This window comes from Piliocolobus tephrosceles, chromosome 14 (genome assembly GCF_002776525.5).
Source record: "Piliocolobus tephrosceles isolate RC106 chromosome 14, ASM277652v3, whole genome shotgun sequence".
Lineage (NCBI taxonomy): Eukaryota > Metazoa > Chordata > Mammalia > Primates > Cercopithecidae > Piliocolobus > Piliocolobus tephrosceles.
Window position 1 is genome coordinate 76,051,795 of NC_045447.1, and position 22,112 is coordinate 76,073,906.

General features: G+C 38.2%; 1 protein-coding gene across 7 annotated transcripts in view; it reads right to left on the minus strand.

The window, feature by feature from the left end:
• The window catches only part of IL33 (interleukin 33), a 47,564-nt gene extending 25,656 nt beyond the window's left edge, over positions 1–21,908 (minus strand). For 4 of the 7 annotated variants that reach the window (XM_023213383.2, XM_023213393.2, XM_023213394.2 and 1 more), the window contains exon 1: positions 21,223–21,268. The gene's annotated coding sequence lies outside the window, so the exon portion shown is untranslated. Of the gene's footprint in view, positions 1–21,222; positions 21,283–21,854 lie in introns of those variants that run through there. The other 3 variants (XM_023213386.2, XM_023213390.2, XM_023213397.1) reach the window with 2 other exon arrangements.
• Positions 21,909–22,112: the final 204 nt, after the last annotated feature.

Genomic DNA, 22,112 nt, shown 5'->3' on the forward strand with positions numbered 1-22,112 from the left:
GACATTTATGCAGCCAATAGACACATGAAAAAATGCTCATCATCACTGGCCATCAGAGAAATGCAAATCAAAACCACAATGAGATACCATCTCACACCAGTTAGAATGGCCATCATTAAAAAGTCAGGAAACAACAGGTGCTGGAGAGGAGGTGGAGAATTACTTGGTGTATACCCAAAGGATTATAATTAATGCTGCTATAAAGACACATGCACACATATGTTTATTGCAGCACTATTCACAATAGCAAAGACTTGGAACCAACCCAAATGTTCATCAGTGACAGACTGGATTAAGAAAACGTGGCACATATACACCATGGAATACTATGCAGCCATAAAAAAGGATGAGTTCACGTCCTTTGTAGGGACGTGGATGCAGCTGGAAACCATCATTCTGAGCAAACTATTGCAAGAACAGAAAACCAAACACCGCATGTTCTCATTCATAGGTGGGAATTGAACAATGAGAACACTTGGACACAGGAAGGGGAACATCACACACTGGGGCCTGTCGTGGGGTGGAGGGAAGGGGAAGGGATAGCATTAGGAGCTATACCTAATGTAAATGACAAGTTAATGGGTGCAGCCCACCAATGTGGCACATGTATATATATGTAGCAAACCTGCGTGTTGTACACATGTACCCTAGAACTTGAAGTATAATTTAAAAATAAAATGATAGGAGAAAAAAATTATACACATCTCTTTTGTTTAAAAAATAGAATCATACTGCAAATATAAGTTGTTTTTTCCATTTTCCAATTAATACTATATCATAAATATTTTCACATATTAGAAACATTCTTTTACAAGTAACATTATACATAGTATTCAATCATAGAAATAGATCTTAACCAGTCTTTTATTGATTAACACTGGCTGTTTCTAGATTTTGTTTTTGTTTTCTAATATTGCCAGTGTTGCAACTGAGAGTTGTGTGTGTGTGTGTGTGTGTGTGTGTGTGTATGGGTTTATGGGTGTGAGTGGGTAGGTGTTGTGATTCTTTGAAAATATTTATAAGTTCATTGGTAGCATAAACTCCTAGTAGTGGAATTGCTGGATTAGAGAGTACATGTATCTTATAGCTTGACAGATACTAATGAGTTGACTTCCAAAAGCTTGTATTTACAGTTTTGTCAGCAATCCAGGGGAGTGCCCTTTTCTCCATCCTTCTAGAAACAATGAGTGTCATTACCTTTGAAATGTTTGACTTTCTAAATAGTGTAAAATATCTTATAGTTTTGAATTTTATTCCTTTATTTTGTAAGATTATCTTTTAAAAAAAGTGTATTGTCAATTTCTATAAATTATTGATTTTTAAGGACTCTATCTAAACTAAGAAATTAGACCCTTGTCTGTGATATGTGTTACAACTTTTTCCCCTGTGTCATTTATGTTTAGATTTTGGTAGTGGCATTTTTTGGTCATACATAAGTTTTCAAATATTATGTGTAAAATATAATCAGTATTTTCTTTGAGAACTTCTGGTTTTGTGTTCTGCTTCAAAATACCTTTACTCTTCCAAGATTATAAATAAATTTACTTATGATATTATCTAAAACTTTATTGTTTAATACTTTATACATAAATCTTTGATTGACTCACTATTACTTTTGGTATAAAGAATAAGTTAGGGCTGGGTGTGTGTCTCATGCCTGTAATCTCAGTGCATTGGGAGGCCTAGGCAGGAGGACCACTTGAGACCAGGTGTTCAAGACCAGCCTAGGCAACATAAAGAGACCCTGTCTCTACAGAAAAAAAAATTTAAAAATTAGCTGGGCTTGGTGGTGTGCATGTGCAGTCTTAGCTACTTGGGAGACTGAGGTAGGAGGATTACCTGAGCCCAGGAGTTTAAAGTTGTAGTGAGCTCTGATAGCACTATACTCCAGTCTGGACCACAGAGTGAGAGTCTTATCACCAAAAATGAAAAAAAAAAAAAAAAAAAAGGTAATGAAAAAAGAATACGTTTGGGATTTTTTTTTCTTCCAAATACATACCCCAACTACATTTGAAATTCAATTCAGACAAAGTGAAGTTTCACATGTTATTTTGGGACCAGTATGCAGAGGGCTATGAATGCTACAATAAGGAGTTTGAATTTTATCCTATGGGCAACAGGAATCTTTTGAAAGTCTCTAAAGCAAATGAGAAACATCATCTAGAGAGTGTTTTATGAATATAATTTTATGTCTGTGTGAAGCACCATCTGAAGGAAGGAAAGAAGGGAGAGGGAGGTGAAATGAATGAATAGTTAGGAGGCCAATTAAAATATCCCAAGCAAAAAGCAGTGAGGACCTAGTGAGGGCAATATTAATGGGACTAACGAGGAGGGGATGGAATAATGAGTGCTACATGTACTTCATAGAGTCCTTGCAGGTTGGTGTGAGTAAGAGCCCCAGAGATTCCTGTTCTAGTTCCACTAAGTCATGCAGTTACCGGGTGGCTGAATTAGGATTAAAACCCAAGTCTCACTCCCATTTTAGGGGCATGTCTGCCACAATACTTCTTCAGCTCTTTCTGGATGTGGGTATACCTGCTCTGGACTGGGGAAGAGGGGAAACAGGGTGGTGAAGGGAAGTGAACATAATTCTAGTGGTTAATAATGGGAAACTCAGGTGGGGAGTTCAGTGACAGGGATGGTGAATGAGTTTGATGTGGGGCAGATGGAGTTTGAGATACTTGAGGAGCAGTTATATGGACATTTCAGCAGGGATTTGGAACTAGGTGGCCAGAGGCCAAAATTAGCCACGTGGATTTGCTCTTCATTTGTGAAGACATGATAGTTGATTGTGTGGGAGTGAATGAGATTGTCTTGGCTGAGTGTGGAGCAGGAAGAGAAAGCTCTGAGAAGATAAAACTCTGGGATATCTAACATGTAAGGGGAAAGAGGAGAAATGAAGTTAGTAAGAAGACCAGGCAGAGAAGCAGAAAAAACAAGAGTTCATGTTATGAAGGCTAAGAGAGAACACTGTCTCAAAAAGCAGGAACAGTTGGTAATGAGTACTATAGAGACTTGGTTGGAGATTAAGAGACATTGGAGGAGTCATTTAAGTATGGTGGGACTTTCAAAACAACTGCACTGGACTGCACAGAGTGGAGAAGGAGGAAGTACGACATTTCCAAGAGGTATAATACAGTAATGAAAGGGAACAAGGAAAGAAAGAATGGTATCTTTACATAGTAGTGTGGAGAAGGGAAGACGCTACTTACTAGCTAGGTGACCTTGGGCAAGTTACTTGATGTCTCTGAAGCCTCAGTTTCTTAATAATAATGATAATTTTCATAATAATAACTGTTATATTACCCATAATAATTTCATAATAATTTTAACTCATTAGGTTGTTGTGAGAATTAAATGAGAAGATACATTTTCAGCACTTAGCACAGTAGCTGGTACACAGTAGAAACTCAATATGTTTATTATTATTATTGTCATTAATATTGAGGTTTATATTGGGATGTGATAGACTCTTGAGTATGCTTCAAAGCAGAAAGAAAGTAGCCAATGAAAAGAGGAAAACTTATATATTTCCAGAGGAGACAGAGAAGAGAGGGGGAAAGAACACGAGTGGAAGGATCAGCTTGGAAAGGAAGAGGCACACTTCTTCCTGCAGGAGAGGAGGAACTAGTGAGAGAATGAGAGAAGATGTGAGGTTTTAAGGTCTAAGGATGTGAACTTAAGGGTCTTATAAAATGGCTTCAATCTTTGTAATGTAGGTTCTGAAAGAGTTACAGAGATTAACAGAAATAAGCATTGGTTTGAAGTTTTAAGGATAAGTGGGAAAAATCTGAAACTAATCCTTAGAGAATATAAAATAGAATTAACTTTGGAACGTGATATTATTGTTCAGTGAGCATAGAAAATTTCAGTTTTGGAAGATAAAAAAATATTCTGGAGATGGAGGGTGGTGATGGTTGTACAACAGTGTGAATGCCACTGAACTGTACGCTTAAAAAATGGTCAAAATGGTAAATTGAATATTATGTATGTTTTACCACAATTTTAAAAAATGGTTCAAAAAGAGTTTTTTAAATGGGAGTGTAAGAAGTAGAAAGATGGGAGTTTGTTCATAAATGGAAGAATTCCAGTGTTCCTTCTCTTAGAGAGAAAGATGTTCTGATGATGATGGTGGTCAGAATGAGATTTTTTGGGTGAACTGCTGAGGAGTGTTAAAGAGTCAAAGCAATGACTGAGAGTGACAACAGCAATGAAGTTGCCAAGGGTGACAACAGCAGAGGCAACAGTGAACAGAAAAGGAGGTCAGGGTCCCTAGTGACGGCAAAGGAAAGACATTAGTATAAGTAGTTGGGCCCAGGGTTGGGGATGGGGTTAGAAAGGCCTTCTCTACTAGCCCTGGGAAATGTGCACACAAGATAATGGAGTGAGTTTTCAGAATATGGCATCACCAGGGGAAAGTCACATTTTAGATAATCATAGGAAATAGTGCTTTTGAAGGAAAAGGAGGGAGAGAGTAAGGAGTATGCATGTGGGTGGGTGGGGAACATCCCAGAGGAAATGACATACATTTAAATTAGGGAAACAACGTGAAAGATTTTAACCTGTCAAGAAATGATAATTAAATAAAATAATTTAAATAGAAATTTATTAGTTGGTCATTCACCTCTGAACAACAACAACAATGAGAAATATATGAGGTATTGTCTTTTTCAAAGTTGCAAATTCGCATAGTTGTCTTTTTGGCTGAAGAAATCTTCCAGAAACTTACATTCAAGAAATATTGAGCACTCTTTACATGCCAGGGACTATGTATTCCACCAGCATTAACTCATGAGGTGCTGCATGAATATTTTCATTTCACATTGTCATATTATCTACATCTGATCAGCTGGAAAATCATTTATTGAATCACTAACCTCTTATATGTTGGACAATGCTCTTTGATTAGCAATTTTCCGCTTTTAAATGCTAATACATTTAAGAATGTTAAGTTGGCTGTTGGCCTTTCTTCTTTTATTCTGAATTTTACTTTCAAAATAAATTCATTTAATCAGATGATTTGCTGTGATGAGTCTTGTTACAATGCAGAGTTTATGAGAAATTCTTACTAAAAATACATATTCATTATGGAAAATTTAGGTAATACAGAAAAGAGAAAGTTTGACCTTTGATGTCCTAGAGAGTAGTTAAATTATCTGAAAAGAGACACAACTGGGAATCATTGTAAGGAAATCCTAACCTCCCCAAGATCCTGAGGGCACAAATCCTTTTCTGAAGGATGCTGGATTTGCATCTGTTTGTACTACATCCTTTTCTGAAGGATGCTGGATTTGCATCTGTTTGTACTACAGCATGGAGTGCTGCCTAAAAACATTAATAAATAAAATACTACTTCTAGCACTGGACTAGGTGCTGGGGATACAGTACTAAACAAAGCAAACTGTCTTGCCCTCCTGGAGTTTACTTTCTATTGGGGAGATAGAAGTTGCTCACATAGTTGTACAAATATGTTATTAATGAACAGTGATAAATAAGAATTGGACTGGTAAAGAAGATAAAGTAGAATGGTACTAAGGTAGTGTAGTCAGAGAGGGTGACATTTAAACCTGCACCCTAAAGGGTACGATGAACCTATGAAAGGGAAGAGACACAGGGAAGAGAGAACCTCAGGGGCAAAGGCCTTGAGATGGACAGAAGTCGCAGTGCTCAGTAAACAGAGAGTGCTAGTGTGGCTGGAAGAGAGCGGGCAATGGGGAGAGTATAATGTGAAGGGGTTGGAGACAGAAGGGGACAGAAGCTCGGTTGGGCTGGGCCCTGGAGGCCAGAGGAAGAAGCTTGGATTTTATTCAGAGTGTATTGAGAAGCCATAGACGAGTTTTGAGTAACATGGGATGTGATTTGATTTTTATTTTTAAATTAGTGCTGTGACTATCATGTGAGAAACAGACGGAGGGCAATAAGAGGGAAGGGATGAGACCAGCCAGGAGTCTGCATTAATTCAGATGCTTAATAATGGTGGTTGTGGTGATGATGATAATGGTAATAGTACGAGCTACAGTGTTTGGCGTCTTCTGTAAGACTGATGCTCTACATATATTATCTCTAATGTCACTGTGATTCTGGAGTTTGGGTATGATTGTCTCCCTTTTAGAAGTGAAGAAATAGTGGCTCTTGCAAAAGGTCACATGGGTAAGAAGTAGCAAAGCCAGAATCTGATATTAGGGCTATCTGGCTCTTTCTCTTAGTTCATGGAGAACATAGGTAGAATGGGGCATAATTGAATCCCAGGACCTTATATTTCATTCACCTCTTTGTCAAGCTTGCTTTTCCTTGAATGGGAATAGGATCTATGGGGATATAGTGGGATGAATGAACATATTGCTGGGTACTGGAAGCAATACCAGTGGAACCAGTGGAAGAAGACTGGTCCTGGCTGATAGGGAGAGGAAATGGGGATTATGACTTAAGTTTGCCAACACAATATGACTTCATTCTGGGAGATTTTGCAAAGGGGCAGAAGTGGAGAAGAAGCAGGGGGTGGCAGCACAGAGGAGAGTGTCACACCATTCCTGTACTCCCTTGGGTGTAGCAGTTTCACTTCTTTCTTAAGGGAGATTAGAATACGTGATATTTCCATAATCTTTCCAAGGGAAGATTGAAGTTTGGGGAACAATGAGACAGCACCCTCCTCACCTAAACTGGATCACTTCCAGTCCCCTACCCTCCACCACTCTGAAAGTTTCCATCTGCTACTTTCCTGCACCCTGGGGAGAACACTTCTCCTAGGGAAAGGAAATACTCTATAAAGATATCTAGTTGATCAATCTATGAGTCAAGCCAAACTCCTTGTGAGAAGACGGAGGGATGCTGTGAGATTTTAGGGAAGCTTTCTTTTATGTCTTTAAGGTAAACAGTACTTATCATTTGTAAAGCACGTCTATGCTTTGCCTTGGTTTTCCTGGATGCGGTCTTATCCAGTCATTTTTATACATTGGCACTACCTGCCCCATCAACTTTTCCAACCTTACTTACCCCTTCCTCCATACTCTCTTCATTTAGACCGATTAGACTGTTTACTGTTCCTCAATTCACCATGCACTTACACCTCCATGGCTTTGCTCAAACTATTCCTCTTGTTAGTGCTACCTCTTCCCTTGATCTGGGAAACTTCTGTTTAACCGTTGGAGCTCAATTCAAATGTTTTGATCTCCCTGACAACCCACAATCAAGCTGACTTTATTGTTTCCTCTCTCCCTTCCTTATATATTATATACATAATATATCCAACTCTGTTTGTTTTCCTACCTCCTCCACTGCTGGGTCCTTGGGAACAAGGGTTGTGCTTTAATCATCTTTATTTCCCCAGAAATTATCCACAGCAGGCACTCAGTAAATGTTCTGTAATTTGGATCAGTCCTTACGGAAACACTATAAACTAAGTAAAGCAGGCATCATCCACTAGGCAGATGTGGGGATCCTACCCAAATGCCAAAGATCTGCAGAGCAGTGGAGCTAGACTCCCTGGTTGAGCTGTTACAAGGTTGGCACTACTTCACCATTTTTGACCTACAGAAATGACAGTCTTATATGCCTCAGTCTACTAGGACTCACATCTTTTTGTTCTTGGGTCAGTGCTCTTTGTAAAGCATTTTCAAAAGCTGACTTTCCAGCTGGCCTGTGGCTCTGCAGTTTTAGTGTGACTGAACATTTCAAATTATTCAGTTCAAGTTGTTTTATTCCCCTCCTGGGCCCCCGCCCATGCCTCACATACTTTGGGTGCCCCAGTGGATCAAGTCTGTAGTAATCTTTGAAGAAGCAAAGGTAGATTGGCCTCCCCTTCCCAAGCTTAGACCCAGGATTTTCTCCCTTCCCTCAAGTCCCTGCAGCTCTCCAGGTCTCAGTTTCCTTGTCTTCAAAACAAGGAGGGTATGCTAAAGCCAGCATTTTCCTCCCTGACTATTTCCTGTGTTCCTGTACAGGTTCCTCATTTAGCCCATTTTTTTCCTTCTCCCAGGGCCCCTTCTATCCTGGCAGCTCCACTAACACAAAGGGTGCCATCCTCAGAAAACATACAAATTCTGCCTCAGCCCTGTGATCTCTTCTTCTTTCTACTAACCTTACAGCAGGACAAAATTACAGTGAAAAGAAAAGTCAACAGAGTCTGCAGCATTTTTTTTGTTTTTATTTGTTTTTTTCTTTAGTACCCAAATATCTGAAAGCTGAATTTCTTTTTTTTTTTTTTTTGAGTCAGTGTTTTGCTCTGTCACCTAGGCTGGAGGGCAGTGGCATGATCATAGCCTCACTCCTAGGATCAAGGGATCTTCCTGCCTCAGTCTTCCAAGTAGCTAGGAATACAGGCCTGTGCTACCACGCCCAGTTAATTTTTCATTTTTGTGGAGACAGGGTCTCGCTTTGTTACCCAGGTTGGTCTCAAACTCCTGGCCTCAAGTGATCCTTCCATCTTGGCTTCCCAGAGCACTGGGATTACAGATGTGAGCCACCATGCCTGGCTGTTGTTTCATGGATTCAGAAAGCTCTCAGTGCTGGAAGAAAACAATGTATGGAAAAAAAAATCCAACATGGTGCATAGAGACCTTTGGTTTTAGTTTAAAGTTGGGATCAGTTTTTTCTTTTACTTTTGAAATGCATTTTACATAAAATTGGACAAGTAATATAAAAATTCAAAGGAGTATGAAATATTTAGCAAGAGTATGTAGAGTTAAATAAAATTTCTCCTTTTTTGTTGTTTTTGTTTTTTATTTTAGAGGCAGAGTCTTGGTCTGTAACCCGGACTGAAGTGCATAGCTGATTACAACCTTGAACTCCTGGCCTCAAGTGATCCTCCTGCCTTGGTCACCCAAAGTGCTGGGATTAGAGGCATGAGCCACCTAGCTCTCCTGTATTTTTTATAATTAGCCCTTATATAGTGTTTACTATGTGCCAAGAACTATAGTAACTGCTTCACATATTTAACTTATTCAATTATTACTGCAATCTTGTTAGGGTAGCATTATTATTATCCCTTTTTTATATATGAGGAAACTGAGGTACAGAGGAATCAAGTAAATGCCCAAGGCCTCATAGCTGAAACCCCAAGCAAACATTTTCAGAGTTCATGAGGTGCTTCAGGAAACGATTGGAGGAATCCAAATCCGTTGCATTCCAGATCTTCCTCCCTAGCCCCTGCATCCAAAGCAGAAAACGCCTACCTGGAAAGTTTTCTAGGTAGAAGAGGTTTTACTGGTAAGAAAACAAAATTAAAACTTTGAAAATATGTCATTAGGCCTATGCTACCTGAATTATTTGACCCTATAAGGAGGATGATAGAGTGAGACCAAGTTCATATACCATCCGTGGTAGTCAAGCTAGAGAAGATTTAGTGGCATCATAAGGAGAACGCATTACACTTAATGATTGGAAGAAGTTTGCAAAACTTTGTAAAGAGTAGAATCCTTTTCTGAAAAAAAAAATATTGCATAGGAAGCCTAACAGATAAGACAAAATCATTAATTTATTAATATAAATATGCTTCATAAGTTTACATTTATATTTACTCATTATAAAGTTATTTAATGAAATATACTGTTTCCAGCATAATGATGGATTAATTGCCATGAACAGCCCTCCTGATAAAACAACTAAAATGCTGCAAGAAGTATTTTAAAATATATTTTCAAACAACATTGAGGGGGCATGAATGGGAGGCTAGCAACCTTGGCTTTTTTCTAAAGTTGTCTACTATATCCTAGAGACAAAGAGGAAGAATTATATAAAGAACCAAGACCAGGAGATAAAGCTCAGGATATGTCTAAGATGGGGAGTCTAACAGGAAACTGCTGCATAAACCTGGACTCTCAAAGGGCCACATTCACAATAGAAGGGTGATCAAGATAAATAAACTCCACAGAAGGGAATAGCTGGAAACCTTGTCTGTCTCAACTCCAGCCCTTGCTGGAAGGAAACACATATCTCTAAGTATTTATCTTCTCAGGACAAGTTAGCCCCTACATGGGTTTGTAGTCTGAAATCATACTAGTTGTGTGCTTCCAAAAGCCTGAAATACAGAATTAAGTATAACATAGTTTTAGATTGGCAGTGCCCCAAGGCAAATACAAATCTTATCTTGAAGAACTCAGCTGCTACACAAACCACCAAGCATTCCCACAGAAAAGCCTTCAGGACAAATGAGTAGTCTGCAGTCAAAATTTGCAAAGCAAACAAGAATACTAGACACCATGGTGAGAACCCACAAAAGGAACAGGTAGCAGAAACCAGCCACAAAGCCTTTGTGTATTAGAACAAGCAGAAATAACATATAAAATAACTGATTTTAATATTGTTAGATAGTATTCTAAAAGATTGAAAATACAATAAACATGTATATTTGTAAAAGATCAAAATAGAATATCTAGACATAAAAGATGTATTATTGACATTAAAACTCAATGGTTCAATTAAACAGAAGATTAAACACAAGTGAAAAGAGTCAGTGACCTAGAGAACATGTCTGAAGTATTCCATAGAATACAATCCAGAGATACTTGGAGGTGGAAAATATGAAAAGAGGGCAAAATACTTGGAAGAAAAATGAGACAGTTTTATGTCTATTTGGAATGGTAGAAGGAGGTGCTTGGACAGAGATGGAACAATATTTGAAGAAATAATGGCTGACAACATTTCAGAATTGTTGAAAGATCCTAATCCTCAGATCTAAGAATTTCAATGAATCCCAAGCAGATAGAGAGAAAGAAAGGACTGGGGGTGGTGGCTCAAGCCTTGTAGTCCCAGCACTTTTGGAAACTGAGGTGGGATGATCTCTTGAGGCCAGGAGTCTTAAGACCAGCCTGGGCAACGAGCAAGACCCCATCTCTACAAAAAAAATAATAATTAAAAAAATTAGCCAGGTGTGGTGGCGGACACCTGTAGTTCCAGCTGGTAGGGAGGCTGAGGTGGGAGGATTGCTTAAGCCCAGGAGTTTGAGGCTGCAGTAAGTTAAGATTATGTCACTACACTCCAGCCTGGGTTACAGAGCAAGACCTTGTCTCTAAAAAGAGAGAGAGAGAAAAGAAAAATCCACATCTTGATATATTAGTTTTGCAATTGCAGATTATTAAAGAAAAAAGACCAGCCAGAGCACCATAATGAGCCCCCATCTCTATAAAACATAAAAAAGAAAAATTAGCTGTGCATGGTGGTATGTGCCTGTGGTCCCAGTTACTCAGGTGAATGAGGTAGGAGGGTCGCTTGAGCTAGACAAGTCCAGGCTATAGTTAGCTGTGATCACATCACTGCACTCTAGCCCCTGGGTGACAGAGTGAGACCTTGTTTCAAAAGAAAAAAGAAAAGAGAAGATTGTAATGTCAGTCATTGAGGACAATAAAACTATTTGGAGGAGGAAAAAAATCACCCATCCATATGGATGGAAGTTTACAGTCTTATAGAGTAGCCCTAGAACTTGTGAAATAAACATTTGATATTTGCAGAACCAAGGTGCATCTTGTAGTCAACTGAGCATTATTAAAAACTGCAGAGGTGGCCTAAAACTCCTTATTTTACAGATGAGGAAAGTGCCACTCAGAGCAGGCGAAGGGTCTTCTCCAAGGTCACACAGCTAGTGAATGGGTATGTGGTGGAGCCAGGACCAGAACTCAGGTCTCTCAACTCACAGAGCAATAGTTGTGACTGCTCTTCCCTCTATCCTGCTGCCATTTCTTTATTCAACAACAAAGGAAAACAAAATGTGAAGAAAAGTAGAGTTTCAGTTTACATTGGAACTTTTTGGTGATTCCTTATGTTTTATGTATAGAATTTAATAACTGAATACATTCTTACACAGTGCAATATCCCATCGCCAGGAACCAATGAAACTGCACACAGTTTTGGATGGGGGTAAGGGGATGCAGTCTTGATTTGTTTCCTTATAGCTTATAACATAGTATGAGGGGAGTGTAAGAAAGTTTTAGAAAATGTGATTAAATCTGAGTCATGGAAATCAGTTATGGCACAGCATTCTGTAGAAGGTGGTGAGGGTAACAAGAGGTGGGTGCAAATCTCAGCACATACAAAGACTTTGCTGAGAAATACATAGGGGAAAGGCAGGTGCCAAGCCACAGATGTATTATATATACCTGAGTCAGTAGGTCAAATAAATTCACAAAACTGTAAAATAAAAGAATCTATTCTGCCTGAGTTCACTGCTTTGAACCTGGCTTGGTTTGCTTTCTGAAAAGTTCGTAACTTAGATCCACAAAGGAAAATAATTTGCAAGGGTAGGTAACGCCGATATATCAAAATGTATCACCCAGTTTATTCATGAAAAGATACTATTGCATGTATGTGCATGCATGCATGAAAAATTATTTCTATACATAATTCATCACAGATACATGCCAAAAAGTAGGAGAGCATTTGTAATTGGCAACAGTACGATCAAACAAATTGCTTAACCAAGGATGAGAACTTGCCTATTAAGTCACTTTTGATTCTGGGAATAGTACCCAGATTCTAAAGCCTAAAGTGGTTTGCATGACTTAATTACAAAAGCTAACAAGAACAGTTCTTTGAGCAGTACTCTAAATCCTATCAGCTGATTTGCTGTCTGTTTTGAAAGAGAAGCATGAGATTTGCAGATGGCAAAACTTTGGATTTTGATACCCATCTTCGAAACAGAATGCAATATATATTTTTAAATTAGTTTCTTTGTAGGAAAGCAGGCTAATTTGGGTATGGCACATTTTTCAAACACATAAAACATTAATAAGATATTTATTCCAGATTTTACCATTATATAGTTAGAGCCAGTGAAAGTGTGCCTAAGTTCTATTCCCACTACATAGAGATGCCACTAGATGCTTCTGGAATTGATTCTGGGAGACTTCATCTGAAGGCAGCTTTACGAAATAACAAGGAATAACAAGAGGAGTTTCTGAAAGGATGAATTAGGTGCTTATAGAAATAGGGAAAGAAGGACTTTAGTCTCTAAAACTGAGGACCAAGAGAAGGGGTTGGCCTGGGACTTCTGGGAACATTTTTCTCCTTGAAATAAGGGGCATGTGAGGAGTAAGTGCTTCTTGGCCTCTACTACTTTGGCTCCTCTGAGTGTCTGATGCTCAGAGCTGGGCCAACCATCTTTTCCCATGAAGAGAGATTGTAGATGCTCTGAGGATGGTAGAGTAGAAGGGTGGGAAGACCCTGAGTCCTTGATGATATCCTTGATTTTTGACACCAACTCTGAGACTGCCCGACTAAACTTCTGATTAAGTGAGCAAAAAGTGTCCTTATGTTTTAAGCCTCATTCAGTTTTGTGTTCCCCAGTTGCAGCTAAAAGTATATCAAGTGATATAAATTCTCTTTATTTTTTGTGTAAGTGTAATCTGTGTTGACTTTTTCTAAATCCTAAAAAGAAATGGCAAATAATTAATGTATTCTGGACATTGCTTTAATAATGTCTTTATTATAGTTGAATTGTTTAAACATTTTAATGTTTAAATAATGTTATGTTTTAAAGAAAATTTTAGTATAACATGGATATGTAAATTCCTGTGCTAAAAATCAGGAAAATAATATTAAATATGATAGAAAAGCATGATATATCAAAAAATAGAAAAAACAAACTGAAAATCTGTTGTCTCAGAACAAGATTTTAAAACCTTATAAGTAACTCTTTGAGGTACTCTTTTAAAAAAAAAAACACACTGCACTCCAGCCTGGGTGACAGAGCAAGACTCGGTCTCAAAAAAAAAAAAAAAAAAACAAGTGCAGATTACCCGTAATAGTACTATTATTACTATTTTATTTTTGCAAAACATCAGTTATATTTGTTTACAAAACATTTAGTGTAATAAATTTGTCTATAAAATGATTATGAATATCATATACATGTAAGTCATGCCTTAAGTCATCGTGGGACAAATAGTGACAAAATGAAATGACTTGCCAAGACTTTGAAAATCAAAAAATCCTAAAGCAAAGGAAGGAATAATAAACACAAATTCTTGGTTGTTACGTCTGGGGGAAACCAAAGGAGATGCAATTCAGTAGTGACACAGAGGAGCCTTCAAAGGTATAAGGAATATTCTATTTTTTAAACTGCATGATAAATACACAGGTATTTGTTTCCTTATTTTTCTCCAGAACTTACACTTACATATACATTCCATATATTAGTTTATGTGTATGATATATTTCTTAATTAAAGAGCTTGAAAGAAAGAAAATCAATCTTCAGTTAACATTCTACTCATAAAGTCAATTGTTAAGCAGACTTTCCTATCCTCCAGGAACAAATGTAGCTACCAAGTGGAAAAAAAAAATCAGTTAATACAACATCAACACTTTCAAAATTAAAAAGAGATTGCTGCCTGACAGCAGGAATGCATTATTTAAAATTCTGTGGTTATATTTTAAAAGAACAAGTGAGCTAGTACAAAGGGGATTCCGTGTGCTAAATGGTGACAATTTGACTAAAACAAAAAAATATGTGAAAGTTTTTCCTTGTGCCAAGACTAAAGTTACAGATAGCATAACTTTTGCAGGCTTTTCTTTTTGTGTTTGAGGTATGCTTTTTGAATAGTGACAGAAATAACTGATATTATAGCACAGGTTATTAAAAGTTTTGTAAAGCATGTAATATATTCCACAACACTTTCACTGCCACACCATCCAACTTATTTGGCATAGTCAAAAGCCAAAATGAGAGTCCCTCCCAATGCTAGTATTTAGCTGGTATGCTGCAAGACTGGTTCCTTTCTTATTTGTCTTTGCTAATGCCATGCCAGCTATTAAATATTTTGAATATCACCTGGGTAGAAAGCATGAGATTTTCTTGTACAACCAATTGGCTGCTTGCTAACACACAACATTGTTAGATGAAATTAAATGTGATTATTACAAGCCATTTAAAACTTAAGAGTATAGAGGCCTTCTTCTCATAGATATGAAACTTCCTGGCTATTTATCTGAATAAAATAAGCCACAATCTACACCCTGGATATTTCATTTCCATAAAGTTTTAACAGAACTGCCTTGTGTGGTGATCTGAAAATGCAACTCAAAGGTCTGGAAGCTTGACCACCATGGTATGACAAGCTTTTCACTTTGCCTCCTTCATGGGCTGCTCCAGCTATTCCCCAAATTACTGACTTCATTATTTCTCTGTGGAATTCTTAGTTGGCTCAGCCTTACTTACCTGGTAGCTGGGCTTAGTGGGAAATCTACTAAAGTGAAAAGACTCTATTAAACACCTCTCTTCTCCCCAAAGATAAGACTAAATTATTTTCCCACTGTGGACAGATGACTTCTTCTTGAGTGTACCCACTGATGTACAGATAAATAAATATAACTGGTAGCCTTTCCTTTGCCAAGAGACTTTTCATAAAATAGGTACAGTGAACTGCCATTCTAGAGGTTACTAGTTGCTGCATGGTTCCACCTAGATAGTAGGGAGAACCAATGGGTCTAAACCCAGATGCCCTTTTACCAGCTTTTGCCATAAATACCTAGAAAAAAAATGAATGCTGACAAAATATTAGACTTCTGTCTAAGATACTTTTATGAATTAAGAAATATAAAGACTTAAAAATATTTTTTTCTGTCACATCACAGTGCAAATGACTTTAAATGCTTCTAAATGTTGAATCTGCTTTCATGGGCCTTATAGCACTGAGCAGAAATTCTTCCACTTGACATAATGAAAAGTAATAATAATTGAACAGCCAGATGTAAGCATTACCCACATCCTAGGCATGGTATCCTCCAAACATTTTTTTGTAAAACAGCTTATACTCCTTTGACTTAATAGCATCTAATTTATTATATTAAATGACCACTACATACTGACAATTATGATTAAGGTTCCACACACCATATGGCTCTTGAATAAGTCAGTGAAGAAAAAATAATGCCGCCATACATTCAGGTAATATGGACCTTTTTTCTTATGGGGGAAAAAACAGGAAGCTGGAGATAGTCATTAAATTACATAAGAATGAATATTGGTACTTATTTCTGTGCCTGAAACTTGTTCAAAAGCTTAGGATGAAATATTACTAAAGGAAACTTTAAAATTATGGATCAGGCACAGTGACTCACGCCAGTAATCCCAGCACTTGGAGAGGCTGAGGCAGGAGGGTCACTTAAGCCCAGGAGTTTGAGATCATCCTGGGCAACATAGTGAGACCTCATTTCTACAAAACGTAAAAAAACTAGCCAGGTGAGGCAGCACAGGCCTATGGTCTCAGCTACTTAGGAGGCTGAGGTGGGAGGATAGCCTGAGCCCAGGATGTGAAGGCTGCAGTGAGTTGTGATTGAGCTACTGCTCTCCAGCTAGGGTGACAGACTCTGTCTCAAAAATAAATAATAATAATTTTTATTATTTCCCAATATGAAGTAGTTATGCTGACTACTGATCAAGTATTGTTAAACAGGATTGTTAAAGAATGTGGACAAATAATATATATGTATAAGAGATAATGGAAAAATAAAATTTAGGGGGGAAAAACTTTGAAACTAGTAAATTCAGATTTGAGGAAGTTCATGTTTGGGTCTAATAATTCTCCAAAGAAAAGAACAAGTGGAGAAAAGCATATAGTCCTCTAAAAAGAAATTATAAACAACTTAAATAGCATTTCTTAAACAATTGCCATTAATAAGTCAGCAGGCTAAGAAGTTAGAGTGGCTGAGGTTTGAGCACAACAGACACACAAAACTATGAAGTTCTGTGAAACTTTTTAAGGAAATATTGAATATTTGCTAGGAACTACGTGGGAAATAATGAGCAAAACATTCTTACCATTGCAAAAGGTCTCAGATGCACTAATATGGCTAGGGAAAATTATGACAATCGTTTAATTTATGGAGTGTTCAAAGTGGAGGGGAATTAGATGTAAACTGGGTGCTGATTAAAAGTAAAGCACTCAGCCAAGTTTGTAAGTGAACTTCTCCTTTGTTCTGAAAATAGCAATGGGAATGGCAAAAAAAAAAAAAAAAAAAAAAAAAGTTACAGAAGAGAACGATGGCTGGCAGGAACTCTTTCCCTCAGGCAACAGTGAATGTAGCCCTGAAGGAAATAGAAAGTTTTAATGTCACCTCATTAATATTTTCATATTTGAAAACGATGGAAACTTTGAGTAAAAAAATAGCTTCACGAAGAGGATTAGAGATGCACTAAATGAAGTAGTTTGGAATTGTTCTTTAGTTCTTTTTTCTTTCTTTTATTTTTATTTTTGAGACGGAGTCTAGCTCTGTCGCCCAGGCTGGAGTGCAGTGGCGTGATCTCGGCTCACTGCAAGCTCCGCCTCCCGGGTTTACGCCATTCTCCTGCCTCAGCCTCCCGAGTAGCTGGGACTAGAGGCGCCCGCCATCTCGCCCGGCTAGTTTTTTTTTTTTTTTTTTGTATATTTTTTAGTAGAGACGGGGTTTCACCGTGTAGATCAGGATGGTCTCGATATCCTGACCTCGTGATCCACCCGTCTCGGCCTCCCAAAGTGCTGGGATTACAGGCTTGAGCCACCGCGCCCGGCCTAGTTCTTTTTTCTTAATGGGACCTGACCCTGGACTTTAATCTCTGGTCTGAAATTTACTGACTTTATGATTTTGGGTTAGTACTACAATCTTTTCAAATCCCACTGTCTCAATTTCATAAACAGAGATAGTATTTACCTCACAGAGGTGCTGTGAGGGATAATGTGGAAGATAAAAGTCTCACTTTTAGTAAATGGTCAGTGATTAATAAACTACCTTTGATGACTGCTTCTAACTTGTTTTACCCATTACAACACCTGTCTTGAGTGGGATTTTGTTGCTTGTTTGTTTCAGATTTTACACAGGAGAAAAAAATTCAGGCTCAGGAAAGTTAAGTAAGATCCAAAATTACACAGCTGATCAATGATGCATGATGGACTGAAGGCCTGACTGCTTCTAAAAATTTGTGTTTTTACTATTATGCTATATTGCACTCTTCACTTAAAAAAATACAAAACAAAAATAAATACCTTCATAGGTATAGTGTAATCTACCAATAATAACATGAGCAGCATGTGCCAGGAGTCTGCTATAGGCAGGAAGCACCCCCAATTCCTCACTCCTCCTTACCACTCCCTGCATACTGAACTTTGCCTGAACTTTTTGAGGCCCACTAAGGTTGTGTCCCCTTAAAAGTTACTTTTGCTTGCAGATGTCAGCACCAGAGAACCTACAGGAAACCGAAGAGATTAGAGGTTCTACCATGATTTCCTGAAGTTCTTGAACCTAACTCAATCATTTTGTTGTTGATAGAATTAAGGTACGTTTCTTTCTGCTGTTCCAGGAGTTTATATTTGGTCTTAATGTTTCTAAATGTTCCTGCTACAAACTGAGATACAAAGAAGGTGAATTCCAATAATCCTCTTGATTTCCACCATGTTTGCCAAAATTTCAACTTGAATGAAAGATACATTGATTTTGGCACAGTCTGACTCACATCTCCAGAAAAACCCTTATGGTATCAGATTTACTGACATATGTATTTTCTGATGTAGACATATATATACACACACATATATATGGAGAATATCTATATATATGGATCTCTCTCTCTCTCTCTCTATCTTCTCCCAATGCTGACCCCTCTTCAGTATTTCTTTGTAATGATTTAATTCCCTGATGGAGCTTAACTTTTCACAATTGAATTTCATGCCTATTTCCCCGAAGTTAATTGTAAGCTCTATTTCCTTAATCCCTGGGAAACCCTGACCAAGAGTGACATTTCCTGTTTCTCAATCTCTTCCCTTATTTTCAGTTCTGGCTATTTCAAACCCTAAGTGAAAGTTTGCCTCAGGATTCTTTTCTCTCTATAAATGGGAAAGGGAAAGAGGTACTTTCTGGCTGTAGATACTGTAAGCTAAACAGTGATGGGAAAGAGATGAACATCTAGGTTGCTTAGGAAATCAATTATGAAGTAACCAAAGATTGGTAGAAGGTCCAGGATCCTTTCAGAGAAGAATGGAGAAAATGTGAAATTTGAGCTGACGGAAGTGTGATGCTTGTGCTAGAAGTTCTTAACTGTTTAAGACACTACCGAGCTGTGTGATTCAGTTCAAGCACCCTAAACTTTGGGAAATAGAGGATTCTGAAGTTTTCTGAACTCAGAGCGGTACATTCTCTGGGTGGAAATCAAAAGAGGAGCATTAAGTATTCAAAAAACAAATTTGAGAAGCAATAAGTAAGAATGTTGGAAACAGTATAGGACTCCAGTGTGGCACAGAAGGATGCTTCAGGTGGCAGAAGCACAGTGCAGAAGAGGGAGTATGGGTCTTTACCTTAGACGCTTCACTCTCAAGTCTCGGACTTGTATGCAGCCACAGGACATACTTTTGGATTTGTGCTATTTTCTTAATTAAAATAGTATGGAGGCATATATTCATGTGTGGAAAGAAAAGGCAGAGAAAATTGTGAGGAGGCAGAGAGCAAGGAATAAAGAAAAGAAAACTATCTTCAAAGGAAAGTCTGTAAATGAAGAATAGTAGCAAAACTGATGAGCTTTTGAATTTCTCCATTTAGGGTATCAATTCCTTATTTTTCCACAAAAGTTTATTTTTGAGGGGGTGGTACCTCTCAGTTCTTGTATTTGAAACTGACAGTGAGAAATAACAGTGAGAAAATTATGACAGTGAAAGAGATCTGACATAACCAACCCCCATCATGCTTTTAACCTCCAAATTGCTTGGTCATTCCTGGGCTTGGGCCAAGCTAACTTTGGGAGAAATTTAGTGTATGGTTTAAATGATAATAACCCTTCCCCAAAAGTAAATCACCTTGGTAAAACTAATGAAAGACCACCAAGTTAGGAGTTAGAGAGGGGCCTGAATTCTGCCCAGATGTAGGCATAGAAAAATGATTACCAACCATTATTCTGGAGGTCACAAGATTTGCAACTTCCCCAGTGACTACTGTAAATAACATCACTATTGCATAAGCCAAGATTGACCTTTAGAGATGTCTGTTCAGGTTTTTGCATTTCTGATGACCAGTGACTCCTCTGTGGCCCCCACCCAGAAATAGACTCAGCGCACACACGAGGACTATTTTTCACATGTCTATGATTTTATTCCCAACCAATCAGCAGCACCTATTCCTCTAAGCCCTTTGCCTGTCGAACTAACCTTGAAAAACCCTAGCCTCCAAGTTTTTGGGGAGATTTGAGTAATAACTTTAAATCCTCTGTGGCATGACTGGCCTTGGGTCAATTAAACTCTTCACTGCCATGCCATGGTTTCAGCGAATTGGTTTTGTCTGTGCAGTGGGCAGGAAGAGCCCATAGGACAATTACATGTTTGTTCCCCTTTTACTTTTTTTTTTTTTTTTGAGACCAAATTTAGCTCTTGTTACCCAGGCTGGAGTGCAATGGCATGATCTTGGCTCACTGCAACCTCCACCTCCTGGGTTCAAGCAATTCTCCTGCCTCAGCCTCCCGAGTAGCTGGCATTACAGGTACCCACCACCACACCCAGCTAATTTGTGTGTGTGTGTCTATGTGTGTGTGTGTATGTGTGTGTGTTTTTAGTAGAGATGGGGTTTCACCCTGTTGGCCAGGCTGGTCGTGAACTCCTGACCCCAGGCGATCCACCGCCTCGGCCTCCCAAAGTGTTGGGATTACAGGCTTGAGCCACCATGCTTGGCGATGTCCCCCCTTTACTGAAAACCACTTGTAACAATTGCAAGCATGTTTGTCTTAAGTAAGCATTAGGAGTTTGAAGTAGAATTATCAACTTGCTTTATAAAGTTTCCAGCCTGGCAACAAAGCAAAGACCCTATCTCTACATAAAATAAAAAAATCACCCAGGCACAGTGGTGTGTGCCTATAGTTCCAGCTACTTGGGAAGCTGAGACAGAATGATTGCTTGAACCCAGGAGTTGGAGGCTGTAGTGAGCTAGGGTTACACCACTGTGCTCCAGCCTGCGCTATAAAGCAAGATCCCCTCTCTTAAAAAACATAAAATAAAATAAAATAAAGTTTCATAGAGGGGGCAGAATTTACTATAAAAACCATTATAATCTCTTTTAGCAATTTATTAATTTTAGAAATCACCCAAAGGAAAGCAAATGGAATTATGTTAGTAACAGCTATTTCCATCGACTTTTACTGCTATTAGCAATAATAACAAATTGGCCTTATCATTCATTTTTCAGGAAAAAAAAAAAAAAAAAAAACACACAGTTCTCCATGGTTCCCAAGGTTTTACTCTGCAAAATCTGACTAAAAATCTCCCGGAATATTCAGTCTTACCTTGTGGTCTTGTTTTGATTTCTTCCCTGAAGAGCTGCAACTCTGTGTTCAGAGGAGTCTAGATTCTTTTTATTAACCAAAGTTTGGCAGAGAACCAAATTGCCTTAGAAGGGAGATCTGGGCGGGTGAGATTTTAGCAGGCTTGAAATCTCATGTAAAGAGCCAACAGAGTTGCAATTCTGTCAACTTCTAAGGCTCATTACTTTCTGCGTCCTCCCTCCATCTTAATATTTTAAACCAGCAATTATGATTCTTCTGCCCCTAAACTTTACGTTTTGGCTCTCTTTGGAGTTAAACTAAACTTCAACTTCAGCACTGTTCATTTTGAAATTCTTTTGCCGTTTATATTTTCACTTTTGGCCATTGGCTTCTTAATTTACAACCTTCATTAAGAGATCAGTTTATTCCAAATTCCTTTATAATAGAAATTTGTGACCCTCTTTGGCATATCAGTAATAAGCAGCTCATCTGCAAATAAAAGCTGTCAGATACTCTGTATTCCAACATATCTGACGTGTCTTCCTGCTCCTGTTCATCTTTTCTTTCTATTCATCTCAAAAATCTCACAGAAGATAATACTTTATTACAAAAGCAAATCCTGTACTGTAGATCCCATGAGAAATTGTTCTTACCTCATGCGAAATTTTGCTCCTACTCATCCTCTCTCCATTTCGTTTGGCATCTGTAGCAGAAAATAAAGGGGTGAGGTGATGCTCTTTTAAGACTTGGACTGATTCTACATCCTAAGATCACGCATTGGAAGGAAGACTGCTGCTGTACTTAGAAGGATATTGTGATGGACTGTTACCCTAGCAAGCCCCTACAGCCATTCAGTCTACAAGATTAGAAGGGTGAGCTTGAAACAAAGGGACAGCAGAAAAAAAGTTTAC